We start from the raw sequence: 21290 nt of genomic DNA, 5'->3' as shown, positions 1-21290 counted from the left end.
TTTGCAAAATAATCACATATTTGCCTGGAAAGGGGTGCTTGGGCTAGTTGGAGCTGGTCCCCAAACACTGGCCTTGCATTGCAAGCCCTTTCCCTTAGAGATCAGGCATCAGGACTGCAACTCTTAATGGTCAGGCATCATGGGAGCTGTAGTTTCCCAGGAGCAGGGGCCCTGCTGGGAGAGATGGGTGTGTATATAAGGGGATGCATGTGGGGCAGGAGGAGGTTTGAAGGTGGTTTGTTGTCTCTGAGGTGGCTGACTATGGGCTGATGCTGCGTGGAGCCAGGGGATATCATGCTGCTGGCCTTGGAGAAGCAGTGCCTGTTCTTGCTTGGTGACTTTGTGTTCATGGGAAGGAGCATTTCTTTGCCTCTTAAACTGGAGGAGAACACGAAGAGGATGAAAGGTCCCTATGGGGGAAGCCAGGTTGGTGTGGCAGTGGCATGGTGCAGCATGGGGTGAGGAAGAGATGCTTGTAAAAGCTGCCCATGGGTGGGAGGTCTGGCTCTGCAGCATCCCCAGGTGTGGGGAGGAAGGGGATTACAGCCCTGGGTGGCTCTGACCTGGGGCTGGGTGGAGGACTGATGAGATGCTGGGGCTGGAGAGAGCCTCAAGCCATGATAAGGTGTGAACAGCTCACTAAGGAGGTGTGAACAAGCTCAGAGGTGAAGGCTTTCAGCTCACTGAAGGCGCCCAAACCTATGCCAAGAAACGTGAGCAGTACCCTGTGTCTGGAATGCTTTCTGGTAAGAGAATTCGGGTGTCTTTGCAGGCTTCCCATGCAAAACGGATCACTGCAAATCCCTTCTTTATCCCTATCCAAATATCCCAGCATAAACATCTTGAGAGGGCAGAGTCTGGCCATTCCTATGCCTCTGGTTCTTCCTGCAGCAGCTTGGCTGGAGCAGACACTGTGGACACCCATAGCTGTATCCATAAATCCAGGCAAATCCTGCCTGTCAGGCAGCTGTACCCTCATCTGCTGTGCATACCGCATCAACCTGTGGGCTGGGAGTCCTCATAAATCGCTTCTGCGCTCACATTTGCCTCTTTTTCTGCATGTTGCCATAAAAAAAAAGGATGTTTCTTATAACCCCTGTGAGATGGGCTGGGCTGCAGGGCCCGCGCTGTGCATCCAAGGAGGATGTAGCATGTGGGTTGTAGGAAGGTGGCCAAACAAGGAGCAGTAGGAGCTCACCTTGCAGTGTGTAAACATGTTCCGTGTCTGCAGGGCATATTTCTATCTCGATGCCTTTGAAAACTAAATGTCTTTACAAAGGGACCCTGCTCCTTCCCTCTGTGTTTTCCTGACTTATAAGACTTCACAAATGCAAGAAGCTTAAATATTTAAGCGTTTGCAACCGGTTTTCTTCTCATCTGCTGGAGAACCTGGAGCCGGATGTAACCGGGCTCAAAGAGACTGGATGGAGTGTGTTTTCCTGCTCAGTATGTGAAAAATGCTTTTGTGCAGGTCACTGATGGCTCTTTGAGCAGAGTAAATATTTGATGGGGGCTTGTGCTGTGGAAGCACATGCTGTGTTTCAGTGGTGAAAACCAATCTGACTACAAGTGTGCGGACTGTTAATCTCTGAACTGCTGCTGGACGTGGATTTTGGTCAGAAAGATTGATGGCAGGAGTAGGAAAACGGGAATCTCCCGAGACTCGAGCTGCTTGGTAATAGCTATGAATCTTTTATTTCAAATAGTAAGGAACAGCTCCAGTTGCCTGCACAGCAGGAGCTTGGTTAGCTGGCTCCAGCAGCTCCATCTCCTGTAGGCACCCATCTGCAAAGCACTCTCTGCCCCATGGGTACCAGAGCAGGGGGTACAGCTTCAGAACACACCATATGGTGCACATTAAAGAATCAGGTTTCCATTATCCAGCTTTTATCTTGAGCTCCAGAACTCATCCAGGACGCTTTTTGGGGACTGGGCTGGTGGGGCTTGGGGCAGCAGAGAACTTAGTGGTGCTGCTAATGGAGTTCATGCACCTCTAATGCTTTTCTCAGCCTCTCATGCATCCCTATTGGTCTCGAGGTGGCTGTGCCAAAACCCTGCCATGCTGAGAGCTGGTTATGGTCACCCCTATCTGCCAACAGCAGAGCAAGCTGCAGTCCTGGTGCTCCTTCCCTCACTGTGCTGGCTGGGGAAGGACCCTCTGGCTATTGCACAGACTATCAGTGGTTGCAAGTAATAAGATGTTTCTTCCTTTAATGTGAACAAGGTACCCAGCTACAGTCTGAACACCTCTTCTATAGCGAGTCCTTATCTTGTCACCCTTTAAAGCTGTTCTGGATGCCTGTGTCTTTCTGATGCTCTCTAGTTTGGGAACAGCATCCTGTAAGTAAAGATTTTTGAACTGAGGATCTCGCTTATCCTTTAGTTTTCCATTACTAAAACATGGTGCAGAAACCAATGAGCAATCAGTCTTCTCTCCTTACTGAACCATTTTGCTGTTTCAAGTGCCTTTCTCCTTTACAACTTCAGAACCAATTTGCTGCAGCTGGAGCTTAATGCTGCATTAAATGAGGTTTAAAGGTAGAGAAAATGCTAAATGAAGTCTAATCCTTTTCTAGCATATATAAATATTTTTAAGTAGCTGGGTATTTGTAGCAAATTACTTCCCTGGAGACTTTCTCCTGGACCACAAGCACATGCACACTTCAAAGGCTTCTAATGTCAGCTGAACAGGAGAAGAAACTAAGTGTGAGGTGGGGAATATAACAACATTTAAACTTAACCTGCTGTTCCAGATCCCAAACCTGGATGGTTGCTGCCTGCTTGAGCCTCACTAGCCATTGATCCTGCTGCATATTGCACAGGGGTTGTTAACCAAGGAGAAATCAATGGTGTAACATCAGAGTAGAATGATGCCCAGGGTAGCTTGCTACAGTGTGCATTGCCTCTAGCACCTACCTGTTGCTTCAAGCTAGCTGGAGTAAGTGACCACTGGGACTGCTGTGATCGAAGGAGCATCAGGAGATCTGAGATCACTTCCTAAATCTTGTTGGTACCTTTGGCAACGTTTTGCTGCATCTCTATGGGTTATAACAGCCTATAGCTGCCCATCTGCTCACGTGAAATGGGGACGCTGTGCTCTTTAGCCCAGGAGCAGGCTTGCTCCTCAGCAGAGAGAGCATCATTGAACTGTGCCATACTCTCTAAAGCTGTTCTGCTGCACAAATGAGAAGAGGTTTGCAGTTGCAAAAGCAGCTGAGCAGATGTGGGTAAGTGGCACGCTCTGGGTGCTGGATAAGAGCAAGCTGCTCTTCCCAAGGCGCAGGGAGAAGGGCCACACATGCCTGCAACTTGGAAAGAGGCAGCTCCAGGGAGAACAGTGTGGGTGACGGGCCCTGATGATGAGTAACAGCGCAGCACCCAGTGATGCTGTTAGAAATCCATGCACACTGAGCTGGGGTTGAGCCTAAAGAGTTGTTCTCGGGAAGCCTCCTTCTGCCAAGTGACAGCAGTTGGAGTCGTGCACAGTCCACAGTGCTGCTGGAGGAGCAGGGATGCAGTACGTGTGTCACAGGCCTGCGAGGAGCTTAGTGCAGCTGGATGTGGTTTCTTTCCTTTCGGGACTCTCTCTGGCTCTTGCTGTCAAGGTGTGTGAGAGGGTTTTCAGGTATGGGAGGCATGGAGAGGTCTACACAGGGAGAGCCAAGGTCCACTGGTGTGTGAGCAGCTAGATGGTGGGCTGCTTTCCAGGGAAGAGAAAAGCATTGTAAGGATACATGGAGGGGAGGATATGCCTCCCACACTCCCTATGGTGAATGCTCTCTACAAACAACTCTGAAAAAGGCTTTTTGAGGCAATTCTACGTAAGTTCTGGATAACTTGATTACAGAAGTGTTTGTGCTGATGTAGCTGGTGGTTACTCAAGTCACGTTGAAGTAACTTCAAGTAATATTGAATTAACACTGGTAGTTACTTCAGTTGGGTGTTATTTTTGCTTGCAACTTCTGGGAACAGCTCTCAGCTTGTAGAAACGAGTGTTGCCATCACGGGAGCCATGTACATCTCTTTAGCTGATGAGCTGTGTACAACTGCAGCATGCAAAGAACCTCGAGAAAGAAAATGGCCTTAGACCAGTACGTACCAGTATGGACACGCTTCTGCCCATCCTGGTGGGATGTCCCAGTCGGTCCACGGAAGAGCCGAGGCTGGAAGCACCAGTTTAGTCTCTGACTCCTTTCTCAGGCTGAGCACTGACATGAGGAACTGACACAGGGATTGTTGTCCAAGGTCAATGACTCTGTTAGGAAGTCTCCTCCCTATCAGGTCTGGAAAAGGCTTGCTTTGTGGAGGTGTGGCACACTTATAAGCTGGTCTAACCACAACCCTTAGTAGCTATTAATCTGTTGGACTGATACACAGAGGGGTTTATTCTTTCCATTTTAGAGTCTCTCAGACTACAGAGGAAGCTGGAATGATTTGATAGCTGAGGCTTTTGGTGTTGCAAGAACAAAGGGTGAGTAGCTATCTTTTTGAGCAGCCTAGGGAGGCTTCTAGCCAAGACTGAGAGATTAAGAGGAGCTACCTGGCAGGCAAGTTGGCTTTTAAAGGGGAAAACAGGCTTTTAAGCTATTGAGACAAGGGAGAGCTGAACAGAACACACAGGAAACAGTGAGCAAAGCAGAGGTGTTTAATATGCTTTTCTGGTTGCAAGCGTGATGGGGCAGGGAAGAATTAGCAAACCCCTTTTGTTTTGCTTTTTGGACTCCTTTAGCATGACAAGTAAATGCTGTGTAGTACAGGCATATTCTAATTGCTTTTGATCATTTCTGGCTTGCTGTCTCAGCTGTTTGGGATGCAGTGAGGAGTTCACCTCTCTAAGTGACCTCAAAGCCTCCTCTGGCTCCACCTTGATCAGCACATAAATATTTGAGGCAGAAGTGAGCACAAAGGCAGTCACAGGGATGGATGTATGCTGGGGAGTACCTGAGTAAGTTTTTCCACAAGCCTTGTTTGCTTTATGCTGCAAAGTCACTTGGATGCTCTTGGGACCTCAGCACCCAGCTCGGTGATGTCCTGTACCCAAGGTCAGAGGCTCCCTGGCTCTGGAGTGAGAAATGCAGATTGTTCAGCGTTGTTGTTAGCAAAATACCTTTACTTTTGTAAGGTCTGAAGTTGTGATCAGCCCTTTGTTCCTGCAAGACTCCTTTTGCAAGTGCATGGTTGCTAAGGGGGTTCCCTGACGCTGCAGCACTGTCAGCCTGCAGTCTCTTGAGCACTGGTGCCCAGCTTGGCTGGCCAAGCGAGAAAGCTGTTCTTGCTAAAGAAATCCCCTTGCCTTCTCTCTCTGTGCTTGCTTGATTTCACATGATCCTGAGCAACCACGATTAGCTGCCATATGGGGTTAAAGCATCCCCCTCCAGCTGATTTCCCTCTTGCAGGAGAGTGCAAGAAAACTGCAGCAGATGAAACCCAGTCAACTGTGTCCTTCTGCTGTTCAGTCACCTTCCAGGATCAGGGAATGGTTGTGTTGGAAGGGACCTTAAAGCTCACCCAGTTCCAACCCCTGCCACGGGCAGGGACCCCTTCCACTGGAGCAGCTTGCTCCAAGCCCCTGTGTCCAACCTGGCCTTGAACACTGCCAGGGATGGGGCAGCCACAGCTTCTCTGGGCACCCTGTGCCAGCGCCTCAGCACCCTCATAGTGAAGAATGTATATCTAATATCTAATCTCAGTCTCCTCTCTGGCAGGTTAAAGCCATTCCCCTTGTCCTGTCCCTGCAGGCCCTTATAAAAGGTCCTTCTCCAGCTTTCTTGTAGCCCTTTAGGCACTGGAAGCTGCCCTAAGGTTTACCCTGAGCCTTTTGCTGCTATCAATCCAAGTGGTGATGTGAATGCTGCAGACCATCCTTTGGCTTTCCTAGGACAGTTTTGATTTGTGACAAAACCCTTATTTGCTGTTCATTGGTGCCTTGGAAAACAAGCTGTGCCAAGACTCTGGGAGCAATAACCTTCAGCCAGGCTGTAATTGCTTGTTGTAGCTCTAAAGGACATATGTTTGAACTTCTTAGTCAAACAGTTATCACTTGAGGAAAGCAGACTCCCCTCATCCTCTCCTGCGCCAGGTGAGGGCAAGGTCTCCAACCCAACGTCCTCAGCAGTGAGCTAAGCCCACATAAAGCATCACAAACTGCCAGGTAACACCTGAAAGAAGCTGCTGCATCCATTTATATCAAAACACGACTCTCCTCCCTTTGTCTTCTGGAGAAACCAGGTAGACTTGGATTTGGATGGGAGCTACAACAGCCCATCCCCAAATGGAAGGGGCTTTTCTTGCTGTTTCTGCAATACAGTGAGCTATAATTACCTCTTGCTCTGGGGTTGAGCAGGAGCTGCAGCCTTTGTTCTCCCCTCCTAAAGGAGGATGCTGAGGAGCCATGCAGGGAGCTGGGCTCTGCTGCCTGCGAAGCTGCCTTGCTCTCTCCTGGCTCATCCTTTATTTATGCTTTGCTGCTCTCTCTCCTATGCTGAGCAATGGTGGCTCTAATGCTTCTTCCACTGCAGAAATGCTTGTTCAAGAGGTGTTCTGTACCACTGAGCAGGAGGAATGAGCGCAGCAGCCATCCCAGCGCAGGAGTCCAACCTGCCTTGTTAGATGGATCCACTTTGGACTTGGTTGATTCTCTCTGGTCAATAAGAAGTCCTCTTGTATCATGCACTTTAGCCTCCAGACTGCTTCTTAGATGATTCTAATTTGTTTTAAATAGTGCTTGACTGAGAGTTCAACCCACTATGTTCTATATGTGATAGAAAACTGCAGCATGAGGAGTTCTTCTCAGGTAGGGCTAAACCTACCTGTCCTCTGGGCAACCAAAGATTATGAAGAGCATAACCTAGGCTCTGTGTGTCCCCCATGCTCCTCTTGGGGCTTTGTTCTCCTGCAGAAACTGACCTTTGAGATACCTTGTGTTCAATACCTGTATTCAGCTTCTGCTGAGGTACTTGGTGGCCAAGTCAACCAGGGCATGGGTTCCAGCCGCCATTGCACAGTGTTATTCAAGGTACTGTATCACAAGCCTGTTGGCCTTTCTGGCTTATACACCATTAATTGGGGGCAGCAGAGAAGCGTGTCTGAAATGAGAAGGGTCTCTGGAGCCAAGCCCTACTGAGCTGGCTTGTGTCCCTACCACTGCTGCTTGTGACCTTCAGCTCATATGTCTTTTGGTGGGTAGCAAGCTGTAACCGCTGTGGTCTCAAGAGCCTGGCTTCTGCAGTAAAGCTACAAACTGGGAGAGGTTCAGTGTTCTTGCTTCTCTGACCAAGGTTCTTCATTAGGTATGGGGAGATGGATGGAGAATCCAGGGACTGACCTGGGGGAAAGTAGGGATCACTGGAGGAGTGCATCTTACTCGTGAAGAAATCAAAGCTCAGAGCCCAGCAGGCATCTAATGAGCACCATCCCGCCTGCAATCTTAATGACTTATGCTGGGTGTTTTCAGGGTTAACAGTAGCTTTCAGAGCAATCTTCAAAGCCACAGTGAGCTGGTAGCCAAGCTTGGCAGTGCTGCTAAAGGTACGCCATGCCTTATGGGCCTGAGCATGTGAACTGACTTGCTGACTGGGCTTGTTCCAAAAATCTGAGTTAGTTTAATATGAAACCTATTCAAATACCGAGGCAGCTTCCATTGGAACAGGTTTACATATCTCGTTTTGTTCTGCCAGTCCAGAATCCCCCAGGATGCTCCCACTGCAGTCATGTTCCCCCCAGCTGCAGCCTCTCCAGTTGTAAATGACAACTCTAAGCCAACACAGATGTGCTGGCTGGGCACAGGCAGCGCTGCTGTGGTCCTGTGCTGTCATAGTCGAGAGCATGAAATAGTGTATAGCATGAGATCAGCATGGTCCTGGGGGATGTGGTGCCTCTGGCTGAGGAGACTCCTGGCCTGTATCAAGGATGCATGTTAGCATCTAATAAAAATTACATGCTTTTTTTTACATGACAAGATAATGGTAATGGGGTAGGGAAGGTGATGGTTCTGCTGTACCTTACAGTGAAGTGTGCGTTCACTATGAGCTCAGGAAGGCGCTGTTGAAAGGAGCAACAGAAATGTCACTCTTCCCCCCCTCATTCTGTTCATTCTTTTCAGCCAGACTGGATTTTCACGTTGCTGAGAGCCAAAGGCAGCAAAGAATCACTGAGCTCTTCCTCGCTATTGCCTCCTTTCCTTGGTAAAGCTGTAGCTTAGATGTCTACTAATCTCTACCTGGAGCCTGTCAGTTAATGGTGTGTCATGGCCTGCAGGTGCCGAGCACAGGAACTAATGTGGTCACTGGGGTTTGTGCCAGAGGACATCAGGTACAGGTAGCGAATGGGCAGTGGTGGAGAGGTGCAGAGAGATGTGACTTGACACAGGCTTCATGGGGCTGCCGTGCCGCCTTCCAGCTTGTGATGGACACAAGCTTTTGCCTCCTTGGCATCTTTGCTCAGTTCATGGATCTAATCACCCTGTTCCAGAAGCAAAGTCTTGCCCCTTGCTGCCTGCACAGAAAGTCCCACATTCACTGTAAGGACCACGTTGTCCATGAGATGCATCAGTGAGAGGCAGGATCAGAGCATCACTCATCGTTAGCCCCATGAAATAGAAGCAGTTGTGAAAACTTCATCCAGATTGATGTCTTTATTTATGCCGAGTGGTACTTTACACCAGCCTCCCGAAGCAAATCACCATGATTAAATGTCAGAAACCAGCTTCATGTAACCTTTGGTAAGAAAACTTTCCTGTCTAGTGGAGTATTTCAAGGATGAAATACTCTCCAGTGTAGTGTGTGAGGTTTAAACCCTCTTGATATAAAACACCCTCAGAACAGCTGTAATGACTATTAGTTAGGTGGCATGCAGACAAGTACGTGTCTCCTGTCTGGGAAAAACTTCATCTTAGATGGGTAACTAATCTTATTTGATGTTGAAAATCCTACTTCCACCCCCAAATGCTATGGCTGGAAATAACCTTCTAAAGAAGAAAAAGCAACTTTGTGGCCCTTTCTTGGTCATCCTTGATGTCCAGAGCAGATGCCTGATTCTACTGGCTTCATCCTGCCCTGGCTTCACCAGTCAGCAGCTCAGAGCTGCTGTGAGTTCAAGAGGTTTCCCTGTGGTTTTGGTGAAGTAATGATAGGGATAAAGGCCTTTCTGCCCTTCTGTGTGGATGCAGATCTGTTAACATCAAAGGCGCCAACTTGCACTGGGCTGTGTGACTCTGATGACATTCATGATGCCTAGGTCACAGTCTGGGACTCCTGTCTGCAGTGCCACAGGGCTTTGTTAGGAGCAAGGAGATCACGATGCCATTGGGGGTTATAAAGTGTAATGGATGGAAAGTGTCCCTGCCTCTCAACCCATCATCCCAGCCTCCTCTGAGCCACTTCAAAACTGGCTGATTTGTGAGCTATTGCTTTGAATTGCCACCTCCTTTTCACCTTAGAAATTAGAGATGTTAAGCTTTATTACACCCAATCTGGTGAGTCTGTTCCTACACGTACTGCTTCGCTAACATCATACAAATGTTCTTGAAGTCAGCCAAAACCTCCTTTGCCTTTTGACTTTCTGTGATTGCCTTCTAACAGGTTACAGTTCCTTGGTAACTGCAAATCGTAAATCTCTTGTCCCTTCTGTCGTTTTCCAGGAAGCAAAAGCTGCCTCCTCGGGTACCATAAATCTGCACACCTCTGTTAGCTTCAAGTAGAAAAAGCAAACAGCCCAGTTCCTGACTTAGTTCTCCCGACCTGAGTAACAAAAAGACTCAAAGACTGTCTTTGCTTTGCAGGTCTTCCTTAAAAAGCAGCTCTTCCAGTCTCCCCAGGAGATTAATATGTAGGAGAGAGGCACAAAAGCATTGCCACCTTCTAACAAATAACAAAGACATGACAGAAGTTGTCTAATGAGGACATCTTATTCATAGGATTAATGACACATCTGAAGCAAGTTGTCTTACCCTGGAAGAGCTGTCTTAACAGAAGATCTAGCGTGTGGCTTAGAAAGCTCCCTTAAATCTGTCATGGCTGAGTTACAGGCAATATTTGCCTTAGCTTGTTTCCCGTTTTTGACCTATTGGTGATGGTGATCAATGTTTAAAGACCATTGCCTGCGAACAGGTGTAGATCAGATGGTGCCAGGCTCTTTTCAGGAGCAAGAATGGAAGAAGGAAGAAAAGGCAATGGAAAAGCAATGAAAATGTCCCAGGGAACATCTCATCGGAGGAAGTGCTACCTGTCAATGTGTCTTCAGGGATGCGTATGTGTAAACCTGCCCAGAAAACGTTGCTGCAGTGACAATCCCCAAGGCACTACGGGGCTGGGGTGTTCCCATGGCACATCTTGCCGTGCCGGCTGCCTTCCTGCCAAGCTCGGATGTGAGAATCCATGGGGAACCTCCTCCTCAGCCTGTGGAGGTTTAACTCATTCAGCCCAGCGACCTCTGGTAGTTTGCAGGATTAATCAGTGAGTTTAAGCAGAAGCAAAGCGAGCCAGGAAGACAATTAAGCTATTGATTCCAGATGCTGTTGGGAAGGGACCTGCAGTCAGGCTGTGCTAATAAAGCCACATAGATTGATCAATCACTGTCGGTAACTTTGGTTTAGACAGGAGCTCGATGTTTGCTATTATTCAAGTCAACTTGGGTTTGGAGCGTTTCCTTCCAAGACATTGAAACGAGAGGATTTGTTATCCGTTTGTTTACCCTGGAGTGGTGTGTGGGGATCGGGAATTGCCAGGATTGTGTCTGTCAAGTGGTGTGTGGCTAAGTACAAGTGGCTGCTAAAGTAGGGGGAACCCAGCACAAATCCAGCCCTGTACAGATTAGTGCTTAAGCTTCTGGTCCTCCCACCATCTCTCCATTACCGGGTGGCTCTGCTTGGACAACTGCAGTGTCTAACAAGCTGTAAATCTTGTGTGGCTGTCAAAGTGACAGCTTGTCAGGTTGGAACTGAAGAGCGGCCAGAGAGGCAGCAGATGTCTGCAGCACTGATGTGGAGTCTTAGTGACATTGCTGCAGAAGGCAAGGAGATGAGCGCGGATCCTGGCTGAGGAGGAGGGGTAGATGCAAGCTGTGTTGAGATCGCGGGAGCTCCTCAGTTATAACTGCTCCTAAATCTACCTGCACTAATGCCTGGAGGATAGGAACGAAGCTGTTTGGGTGTGCAGTCCCTGGGCAATGTTGGGATGCTCTTAATTTAGTAATAACCAGTCCTGCGGATGGAGGATGGCCTAATTCCCATCGGAAGAGGTTGTGGGATACAGGATTGATCTAGCTTTTGGGACAAAAAGGTTCTATCACTCACCCAGCTTTTCTTGTTGAGCAAGTCATGGAATCTCAGTTGTTTCATAACTTTAAAGAGCCATCACCCTCCCCTCCTGGAGGGCTGCAGTGAGTGCTGACTGCCGAAACTCCCATGGGGAAGGGCTTTTCCCCATCGGAGCTGGTGCTTTTGTTTGCATGAAAATGCATCATGAAACCACTCTGATTTATACTGAAATGCAACTTCTCAACAGCTGCGCTCTCTGTTTGGGTTTTATAAGGACTCATACATATTCTGATAGCTAGAAGAGCTAACACTCTGTCTGTTACTGAATTGAGACTTCTGATGGGAAACCTTAGTGTGGGGCTTTGTTCCAAATAGGCCTAAAGGGGTTTTCTTTTAACAGTAACCTGGGTTTCCTCCGGAGTGGAAACTCTGATGTTCAACCAGTGCTGATGAATAAGTTGCTGCAAGTTTAGCACAGCAGGTTGCATTTCTTGTCAGTGTTCAGACGGGTGTAATACACAGTATTGTAAAGTAAATCCCCCTGACTGCTCAAACTAATGTGCTCCGATTCTGTTGGCATTTGGCCTACTATTTCAGAAAGAGAAATGTCACTTCTGACCTAAATAAGATTTGCTTCTAAGAGGCTCTAGGGTAAAAACCTGCCATCACAATCTAGAGGCAGCCCTTGCATGGATTACAGTGGAGCTAGCGCCATGTTTTCAATACAGCCCTGTGCCAATTAGAGGTAATGGGCTTCCAGGATAGTGCAGTCTAATGAGGGGTGAGCCTCCAAGTTTCAGAAGGTCTGTTTTTAATGAGTCCCTCCAAAAGCAGGTGTGTCATGGAACACCTTGTGTCTGGGCGCTGGGACTGTGATGGGAACAGCTTTTATCCTGGATTTTCCTCTCAGAGCCAGAAAAATCCTGGGAGCAGATGCTGCTTTTCAGCTTTTCCAGCAGAAAGCAAGACCCCAAACTGTGAAAGGTGGAGAAAAAGACATGAGATTGGTCAGAGACTTATAGCTGGGGAGAAACAAGGATGGATTTCTCTAATCCTTCTATGGAAGCATGGGAAGAAACATTCACTCCTTTATCTTTGCATCGTATAAATAATGCCTTTTCAAGGAAGATCTGTTTAGGACAAATCATTTCATGTCCTTGCTATGTTTGTTTCAAAATCTGGTTGGCCCTTTTGAGCACAGATGTGGGAAGCAGGGCACCAGGTCCAGCCTTTGTCAGGCTGAGCAGAGGACTCGAGTATCCCCGTACATCTCTGGTCCTGTAACACCGGGACAGGAAAAGCAAGAGGGTTTCTGAAATGTGATTTGTTGGGCAAGAAAGTTTTGGGAGTATTTGGTGCCTGTTCTTATTAGTCTGAGGCTGTGAAGCTGCATTTTGGGGGGGAGGAAGAAATCCTCCTCTGCATAAAAGCAGCTCTTCAGGTCTGGGCACAATGTGAAGTGGCAAGAGAACTGAGGAGACAAAGGCTTTTGGTGACTTAAAAGCAAAAACTAGAACAAAACATGTTTCAGGCACAGTTAAGAGTGGAAGAGGTAAAGATGGATCAGACCAGAAATGATGGAGGATTCCAATTCGTGTCTGTGCAGCCCTGCTGTTGGCTTAAAGCTGGTGGTACTGGTGCCCCTGCTGCTGCTCAGGGGAATGCAGTCCCCAGACTCCCAGAGCAAATTGCTTCATGGGGTGGCAGGGGGTATGAAGCATGGGAATGAAGTAAAAATGAGGCTGGTCTGCACGGGGAAGTGGGACGGCTCCTCTCCAGATGTGACAGACAGGGGCCAGGCACACACCGCTGCACTTAACCCCTTTCATTGCCTGGAACAAGAAGTATTCCTCCTAAATGTGCTGCGTTTCTGGGTTGCTTTGTTTTTTACCCTACCCTATGGATAACACTTTGACCATTTTAAAAGCTGACATACCAATAAAAGACTATTAAATCCTGCCACTTCCTCTGTAGAGCAGGAATAAGTCAACATAGACATGACTGTGGAGAGGGAAAGAAGGCTCCGAATGTGATGGCTCATTAAGCATTTCACCCTCTATGCGTTTAATATGTATGAGGCTTCTGTCACTGTCCTACTAATGCTCCCTGGGACCACACTGGCAATAGACAGGAGCCTTAGAGTGGAGTGAAATGCATCCATGGCAATGCCACCTGTGTGGGAGGCTTCTCTGTCTCAATGCCAGGAAAAGGGATGGGGAGCGTCCCTGGCAGCTCCAAATCCACAGCCAGCAGCATCAGGTTTTCCATCTGGTCCAGGGTGATGCCTTTTCTTGCTGCAGGTGGGTCTGATGCTGTTATCTCCTCCTTTCTGTGCTGATGTTAACTGAAACAGAAGGATGCTTTGGCCAGGAACTGCAGCCTTTCCACATCCAATGTACCAGAAGGGGGGAGAGCCTTGCAAGTCTCCCACCCTATTCCTTAAGGTCACAAAATGATTTTGTCTCATTTGACCCACTCTTGCTCCCACTGTTTAGATAGGCACCTTGCCACGCTTGTATGTGGAGCAGATACTTCTTTTCTTGCTGCCAGCATAACACCCTGCAGCTATTTCCTAGGAGCCCTGAAGAAGAGCTAATGCAGGCCAGTAGAGGAGGCAGAAGAACAGCTGCCTAACAAGATAAATGTAAAGTCAATTATGCTCAACTGACCATCCTGCCGCAAGAACAAGGATTCTCCCTTGAACTCAGCCTTGCAGATTATCAGCAATAAGCATGAAGTTGCTCCGGGTTGGTAACCCAGCAAAAAGGGTTTTGTGACCCCTATTTCAGGTTGAAAACCCTAGTTTGAGAGATGCTGAGCTATCTGGAAAAGTAACAGCCTGGCTTATAGAGGTGTGAAGTGGACAGCGGAGGCACAGAGCTGGCTGTAAGCAAGTGTTTGGGGTTTGCTGAGTGATATCCCAAATTCCCTGTTCCTGGGAGGCACTGGGTGGCTGCTGCTCTTCATGGGGACATGTGGCACTTTGCAGGTCTCAGTTCCCACCATGCTGGAAGCTTTCAGCCCCATCTGCTCCTCCTCTCCCTCTGCCACAAAGTTCTTGGGTCAATTTTCCTGTCTCCTTTTGATTCTTTTTCCATCACATTATCTCCTTGCACTGCCCATACATCTTAAAGGTCACAAAATAAGTACTGTGCCACTGCCTTGTGTATCAAAGCTGCTTTCTGCATTAGCTTTTCATGTGCTTTCGGACCATTAAAACTGCCGTCTTGCTCTTTGCTTCTTGTGATCAAAGCATCGTTCGTGCAATAGCCTCATGCAGAATGTGCTTTATCTTTCCCAGCAACTATTGCCTCCTCCTGTGATGCTGCTCTTGGAGGAAGCTTCTTTTTCTCTATATCCTTTTCTCCTTCTCCCTCCACTCTGGCTCTTCTCGTGCTGTGCTCCAATGGACCGGCCGGGGAGGGAAATAGTTAAGGCTTTTTATAAGAGGGAGGGGAAAATGGTAAAATGGACCTGATTTGTTCTGTAATGGGGCTCCTGGAACCACCCTGAGCAGTTTCTGTTTGTCAGTAAACCTAGCAAACACAAAATTGTCTTATAAACTCTTTTTACAGGCTCAAAGGTCTCATAAAAAGGGTTTAGGGCTATTGCAGGAGACAACTTTGTTTGAACAGGGTCATTAGCCCCTTTGTAGGCCTTTTTATAGCGCTTTCTGTCTTGTTTCGTTGCTCTCTTCATTTTGGGGTTTTTTTTTAGCTTATTCAGTATTGAAGTTGTTGTAGTCTCTTGAAAGCCACCTCGAGCAGAGGTGGCCTGGGTGGGTAAGCCCAGGATGGAGCTTTCCTGTGCAGTTCCTGGAAAATGGAGTTTTTAAGGAAAATGGGAAGGGAAACTCAGATTCCCAAAGTGATGCGTTGGGGCAGGGATGCTTCTCCTCCTTTTTTAGACCATGTTCCTCACAGAAATCCCAAAAGCTTTGTGGAAGGAGGCAACATAGAAGCTGTGGCTGCCCCATCCCTGGCAGTGTTCAAAGGCAGGTTCAACGGGGCTCAGAGCAAGCTGCTCCAGTGGAAGGTGTCCCTGCCCATGACAGGGATTGGAACTGGATGAGTTTCAAGGTCCCTTCCAACACAAACCACTCTGTGATGCTGTGACATGGTGCTCACATGAGCTTAAACAACCAAAAACCGTCAGAGTTCTCACAGACTCACCCTGTTTCCAATAGGACTCAGTGCTGCGAGGGGCAGGAAGCACTGGGGATTCAGCTCTATGAAAAGTTGGAAGCATACTTAAGTGTATTGCTGGTCTGGAAATGGGGGAATCTCTGCAGAGGGATCCGAAGGAGCTGAAGCAAGGGGGAAGAAAGGACTAAAAGAGGAGTCTGCTGGTAAAGTATTTTCACAGCTGTGTCATTCAGGAGTGGTTCATATAAGTGAAGAATGGCAAACAGAGTGCTCCATATGAAAGGAAGAGGAAAAGCAATCCCGGCAGCGACTGGCCTTTCACAGCCTGCAAAGCTTTAGACAAATTGTGAAGGGAAGAATAATGGGATGAAAACAGGACCGAGTCCAATCCAGCCTTACAAAGGCACATTGAACCTGCTTGTCCTGATACGTTTCGTAGCTGGCAGGAGAACTGGTTTCCTTCACAAAAGAAAAATGCATTTCTTCATCAGCCAGCTTTTGGTTAGGTTTTGTCGCAGGGGTATTTCAGTGGATGAAGAGAAATGAATCACCTGAACTGAAAGACAATGCTGGGGCTTGAAGAAGTAACTATTAATAGGTGATAAAACACAAACCAGCCTGGAAAGCAGGTTCTTAGCAGTCAGAAGAGAGGCTTTTGCTGGGGCTGAACCTGTTGGCGATCAGTCCAAGTAGGGCTGAGGGGTGCAGTGGTCACAGCAAGGGCTGGAGCAGCAGGACTGGGTGCCCCAGGGGGTCCCTCCATCCCCCATGTACCATTAGTGTGATGTCAGATGCAAAAGGGACGGCAAGGGAGGAAGAGCAGGATCAAGTGAAGCAAAACTTGCTGTAATTGACCATGTTTTCATGCAAATCAAATCTAAGTGCCCAATTCTTGTTGTGCAAAGCTAAGGCTGTGAACGTGGGCCTTGAGCAACCTGGTCTAGTGGAAGGTGTCCTGCCCATGGAAGGAGTGTTGGAACTGGATGATCTTAAAGTCCTTTCCAATCCAAACCATTCCATGGTTCTATGAATGTGGCTGAATTGACCTTGGCAAAAGCCAGGGCTGCTCACTGCAGGTGATGTGTAGCTCTCTTCCAGCCCTGTGTGTACACAGCCATGGGTATTTTCATCTGATTGATGCTTTGCATCAATAAATCTGAGATACTTGCTGGGATGCTGCTGAACTTGTTGTATTACCTGGGAGGCAATGGGATAAATCACTCAAATCTCCCCTGTGCCCTCATTTATTTCAGGGATCTGGATCTATACAGAGAATGCTCCTTGGAAGTTAAAGTGTGCTGAGTGTTTGGTCAGGGAGAGCTGCCTCAGCACCCCTGGGATACAGGGGCTCCTGTAAGAACCATTCTGGTCCAAAGAGCACCACGAAAAGCATCATCTCCTCACCTGCCACTGTGTGATGTACCCAAGGAAATACCCTTTTCTCTTGCTACTGCTGAAGTTTTATGGCTCATATTGTCTCTAATTATTTCCCTGTATTTGAAGGAAAGGCCCAAGTCCCACCTGCCCTTCCCTCCAGGATTTTCCTGTGCTCCTGGAAAACGAGGCTGCCAGCAGAGGGCACACAATATATGAATATGTAGATCCTATATAGGTCCTGAGAGGAACTGCCTCCTAACGCTTGCCAGCGCATCCTAAGCTCCTTTTCCAAAAGGAGAAACAGGGAGCAAAGTGATGTGCCCAAGGTCGGAGAGCATTGCGAACAGAATGCATATGCTTCATGGCAAAACTGAGATAGTCACTTGTCAAAAGCAGGCTTTGGGTTTGGTTTCATTTCCTTCCTTCAGACTCCATTTTGGCTGTTTGGGGCTGCTTTTTGGCTTTCTCCTTTTGCCTAACTGAAGGAGACCCATCAGGAGATGGGAGATGCTGACTACACACCAGTGAGGACCCATGCTGAGGCATAGAAGTCTTCATTTTCAATGGCCAATAGTGATTTTTGTGGTGCTCACCCCAGAGCTGTCAGGGTGGAGGGATGGAGGCAGAAGGGACCTTGCTGCAGCCTTCCTCCTCCTGGTTGCATCCCTGTCACTGGGGGCAGGAGTGTGGAGGATCAAACAGGATCTATTGACCTCCTTCATCCTCCGCCAGGATGCGGGGGTCCTTGACCAGGAGCTAGGATGTGGCACTTATCCTGGTACCCAGAATCCTTCTGCAGCTTGGATGCCCTCATGCCCTCTGCTATCACATGCACCAAACAGCTCTGCGCCCTTAGAGGCGAAGGTATCCCTGAACCATATGTGTCTGTCAGCTCTCACCTTCTAGACAGCTCTGATCAAAAGCAGTTTAGTGCACTTCAACCTTCCCGAATGGAAATTTCCCCCATCTCCTTCCAGCTCCTTAGGGTTTCCAATTGTCAAGCCGTCAACTTGCAAATGCTATTTGAAAATGCTCAGCAAGTTGGCATCAGTCAGTCACCAAAGCTTGTTTTCTTGCTCTTCTCTTTAATATTCCCTCCCAGCAAAGCTCTGGAGACGTCATTAGGAGCAGTGAGCTCTTTGGAGCCGGGCTAACAACTGCTGAGTAGGTTGTTTCTGTGCAAATAATTTGCTCCTTGGTTTCTCTCTATGCCATGAGCAAAGAGTGGCAAATCCTGCCTCGGCATCGGCCGCTCCGAGGTGGAAGTGGTGCTGCTCCTTCTGCACTGGTGGTTTCTGAAGAGGGAGCAGCAAATGGATGGACCTGATAGTGACCCCCATTTTTTGCACCATTCTCCAGGCCTGGATATGCCAATTCCATATTATGGAATAACGCTTGTGACTCTACCAAAGCCTCAAAGGTAACCCAAATGAAGCTGTGATGGGTTTGAGCTGTGTTCTCCCCTTCTGTGATCACTATGGGAAGTTGTGTGATGGGAAGTGGCTGTGCTGGGCCACAAATCGGTTGTGTGGCTGCTTTCAGTGCAGTAGTCAGGCCCTGTTACTAATGTCTTTTTGCCTATTTAGCCCCCAGAATTTCTCAGCAGGGTCTAGTTTTCCTTCTTTTCCCACCACAACCCCTCTCCCAGGACCTCTGCACTGTTATAAAGAACTATCCCATCGAATAACTTCAGAAAATAACCCTGAACATTGAACCTCAGCCTTAAAATGAAGGGCTGAAAATGTCCCTGGGAGGTCCTTACGCTTGTCACCTGAAAATAATAATTCTAATTAGTTCTCCTGCCTGCCCTTGGGTCCAGCCTAATAAATCCTAACGAACAGTGGCTGATTGAAATCTATCCTTGTGAGTTATTTAAGACAATCAGAGCACTCCACTCTGAGGGAATAGTTAATGATGTTGGTGGGTCACTGGTGGGGCCCCTTGCAATGGAAGAGGAGGGAGGTTGGAAGAGCAGAGGTCTGATGGTTTCCTAGGGGCCCTGGGGGATGTGAAGCACTGAATCGTAGACCAGTGAGGAAGCCTAAATTAATAGGAATGACTCTGCCTGCAAATCTTTAAGGCTTTTGGTGGTTGGTTACCAAGTGATGTGATTCTGCTTAAAATAGCAGTAAGGATGTCGGTTTGAACTCATGTTAGTGGCACAGTTTGAGTGGAGGGAGCCTGGATGGAGCCACGATGGGCCCACTTCTCTCCCCATGCAGACACAGGCTGGGAGAGAATGAACTGCTGTAAGTTGCATGATGGGAATCAGAGAAGTTATCGATTAAAGTGGGATAAGAGGCAGCTTTATTGTGAATTACCCAGATGGCAGCAAACATTAAAGCAGATCTTTACATGTTTCAGCTGCTTTGCAAAGGATTTTTCCCTCCACCCCTCACAAAAATACGTTGTACCTCTTGTCCCATAAATTAAATCTCTTGAATTTCCAGGTTTTCAGCAAAGTGGATTTCCTTTAACAGGAGAGACTTACTGCTAAAAATACCTGCTTTTATTACAGCTGTTTCTCTTTCCCTGCCTCGTTTTAGGGAGGCTGAAACAGCTTCAAGATGACACCATCAGCAGAACAGTGCCCAAAAGCCCTTGGTTGCCCCCCAGGGATAGAGCTGCTTGGAGAGACCCACCTGCAGCAAATGCGTCTCAGTCAGCTCGCAGGCTGGGATGCATTTAAACACACAAATCAGCCTCTTCCTCTCGGTGCTGTTGGGCATCCAGGCTGGATTACCCAGGAATATGGTTTTTCCTATGCATCCTGATGTCTTTTTAGCTGCTCCCACTAAGCTGTTCTTTGTCCTGCAGATCTGTTTAACCTATTGCTTCTAGCTTGTTTGCCCTCCTGTTTACTTGCCTGCCTCCATAGGTGTATAAATAAGAACACTTTCACATCCAGAGCTAATGAAAGGGCAAAGATGAGCTGGAGTTGGACTTCTAACACTCATTTACCTGCGGTTTGCAGGAGATGTGTGCTCCTGCTAAATTTTTGGTGCAGATTAAGCTGCATGGCCCCCATTTGAGCTAGCCAGAGCCTTGTTTCTATAAGCATACTCTGTCTTTCTAAGCATCATATCCTCTTCTGTGTCTGTTAGCCACATTTGCTGGAGCCCTGTGATACGTGGAAAGCGGGAGATAGAAAACTCCGGTGTGTACATGGCTGTTACAGGGTTGCCCCGTAAGTGAGACTCTGGAGCATTTTTCCCCATGCAGGTCTAAATTACCCAGCAAAGAAGCCTTTTGCATCCTCCTTCCTGCTCAGGATTACCCTAAATAATCCCTGTTTCCTTAGGGAACAGCGAAGCAAAAAGAGGGTTGCACAGATTTCAGCTGGCACCCTCTGTGCTCTTGGGTGCGCGCTTGCTAAACCTGCCGATGCCTTTTCCAGCAGGTCCTCTTTGATGTAGGCAGCATAGGTCCCTGGAAGCGGTGGGGCTGCTCAAATACAGGCTCCACGCACCCCTTTGCCTGCCTGTGTGGGTGGGTTTTGTGTTCCTGCTTATCCAAAGCTTGCTGCTGTGAACGGCTTGTGACACTGATGGAAATGCTGGTTGACAGCAGGCATGGGGAGATCTTTCAGAGCCGGTTTTGTTGTCTGTAGGCTTCTCTGTGACAAAACTGTGCTGTCCCTAAGGCTACAGCAAGTCTGGATTTTTCTCAGGAGCTTCATCCGGGTGTAACTTTAAAGCCCTGGGGTTTGGAGCTGCATTTCCAGCAGGACTGCCAGACATGCCCATCACGTGGGTGCCAGTCAGCTCTGGGTTTGTGGCAGCAGCATGTTGTGGCCATGTAAGGTTCTCACCCAACCCTGGACCCTTGTTCACTTGCATCCGGCTGGGAAACCCTGGGGTTTGTGAAGCTGAAATAGCTTTGTCTCTGCCATGTGGTTTTGTCCCCCATAGGTGTTGCTTTGGGTCTTGCAAGCCTTGGAGGTGATGTAAAGGGCAAAGGACACCCGCTTATTAAGCACAGTGGAATTCTGCAACCCACTGTGGAGTTGGCCATCCATCCCAGCATACTCCACACGGAGCCACGGCACAGCAGGGGAGGAGAAGGGAAGGTGTTTGAGGCAAGGTTTGCAAAGGGGAATGTGACTGTGCCTGGCCTGAGCCCAGCACGGGCAGCTGTTCCGTGTCTACTGCCTGGGATTAAAATAGCCAACATGCTCCTTGTATCCCACTGCTGTCCGGTCTGTGCGTGAGAAGCAGGGTGCTACAGCAGCACCCAGGGGTGCAGCCCCATAGTGGCTTTTCCAGCCCGATGTGCTTGGCGGGGCTGATGATTGTAGGGGCATCTGCAGGGTGCTGCAGTCTAGCTGATGGTACAGTGCATGTTATTATAGATATATATATGTTTATATATATATGAAATAATGTATTCCTTTCATATGTAGAATAGTACATATATTTTATTTCTACATATATTTCCAACCCAAACTATTTTATGATTCTATGAAACTCTGTTAACACTCCCCTTACATATACATATGTGAAATAATGTATACA

General features: G+C 48.0%; 1 long non-coding RNA gene across 1 annotated transcript; it reads left to right on the top strand.

Annotated features, from left to right (window-relative positions):
* The first annotated feature begins 244 nt into the window (after window positions 1-244).
* On the top strand, window positions 245-21067 carry LOC130605429 (uncharacterized). The gene is made up of 3 exons (XR_008973693.1): window positions 245-426; window positions 16653-16708; window positions 20688-21067. It is a non-coding gene; the product is annotated as an uncharacterized LOC130605429 (long non-coding RNA).
* The last annotated feature ends 223 nt before the right edge of the window (window positions 21068-21290 follow it).

The sequence above is a fragment of the Pezoporus wallicus genome, unplaced genomic scaffold (assembly GCF_028554395.1).
Source record: "Pezoporus wallicus isolate ANWC-B61680 ecotype Strahan unplaced genomic scaffold, APGP_CSIRO_Pwel_v1 contig_13721, whole genome shotgun sequence".
Taxonomy (NCBI): Eukaryota; Metazoa; Chordata; class Aves; order Psittaciformes; family Psittacidae; genus Pezoporus; species Pezoporus wallicus.
This window is presented reverse-complemented; position numbering and strand designations above follow the sequence as displayed.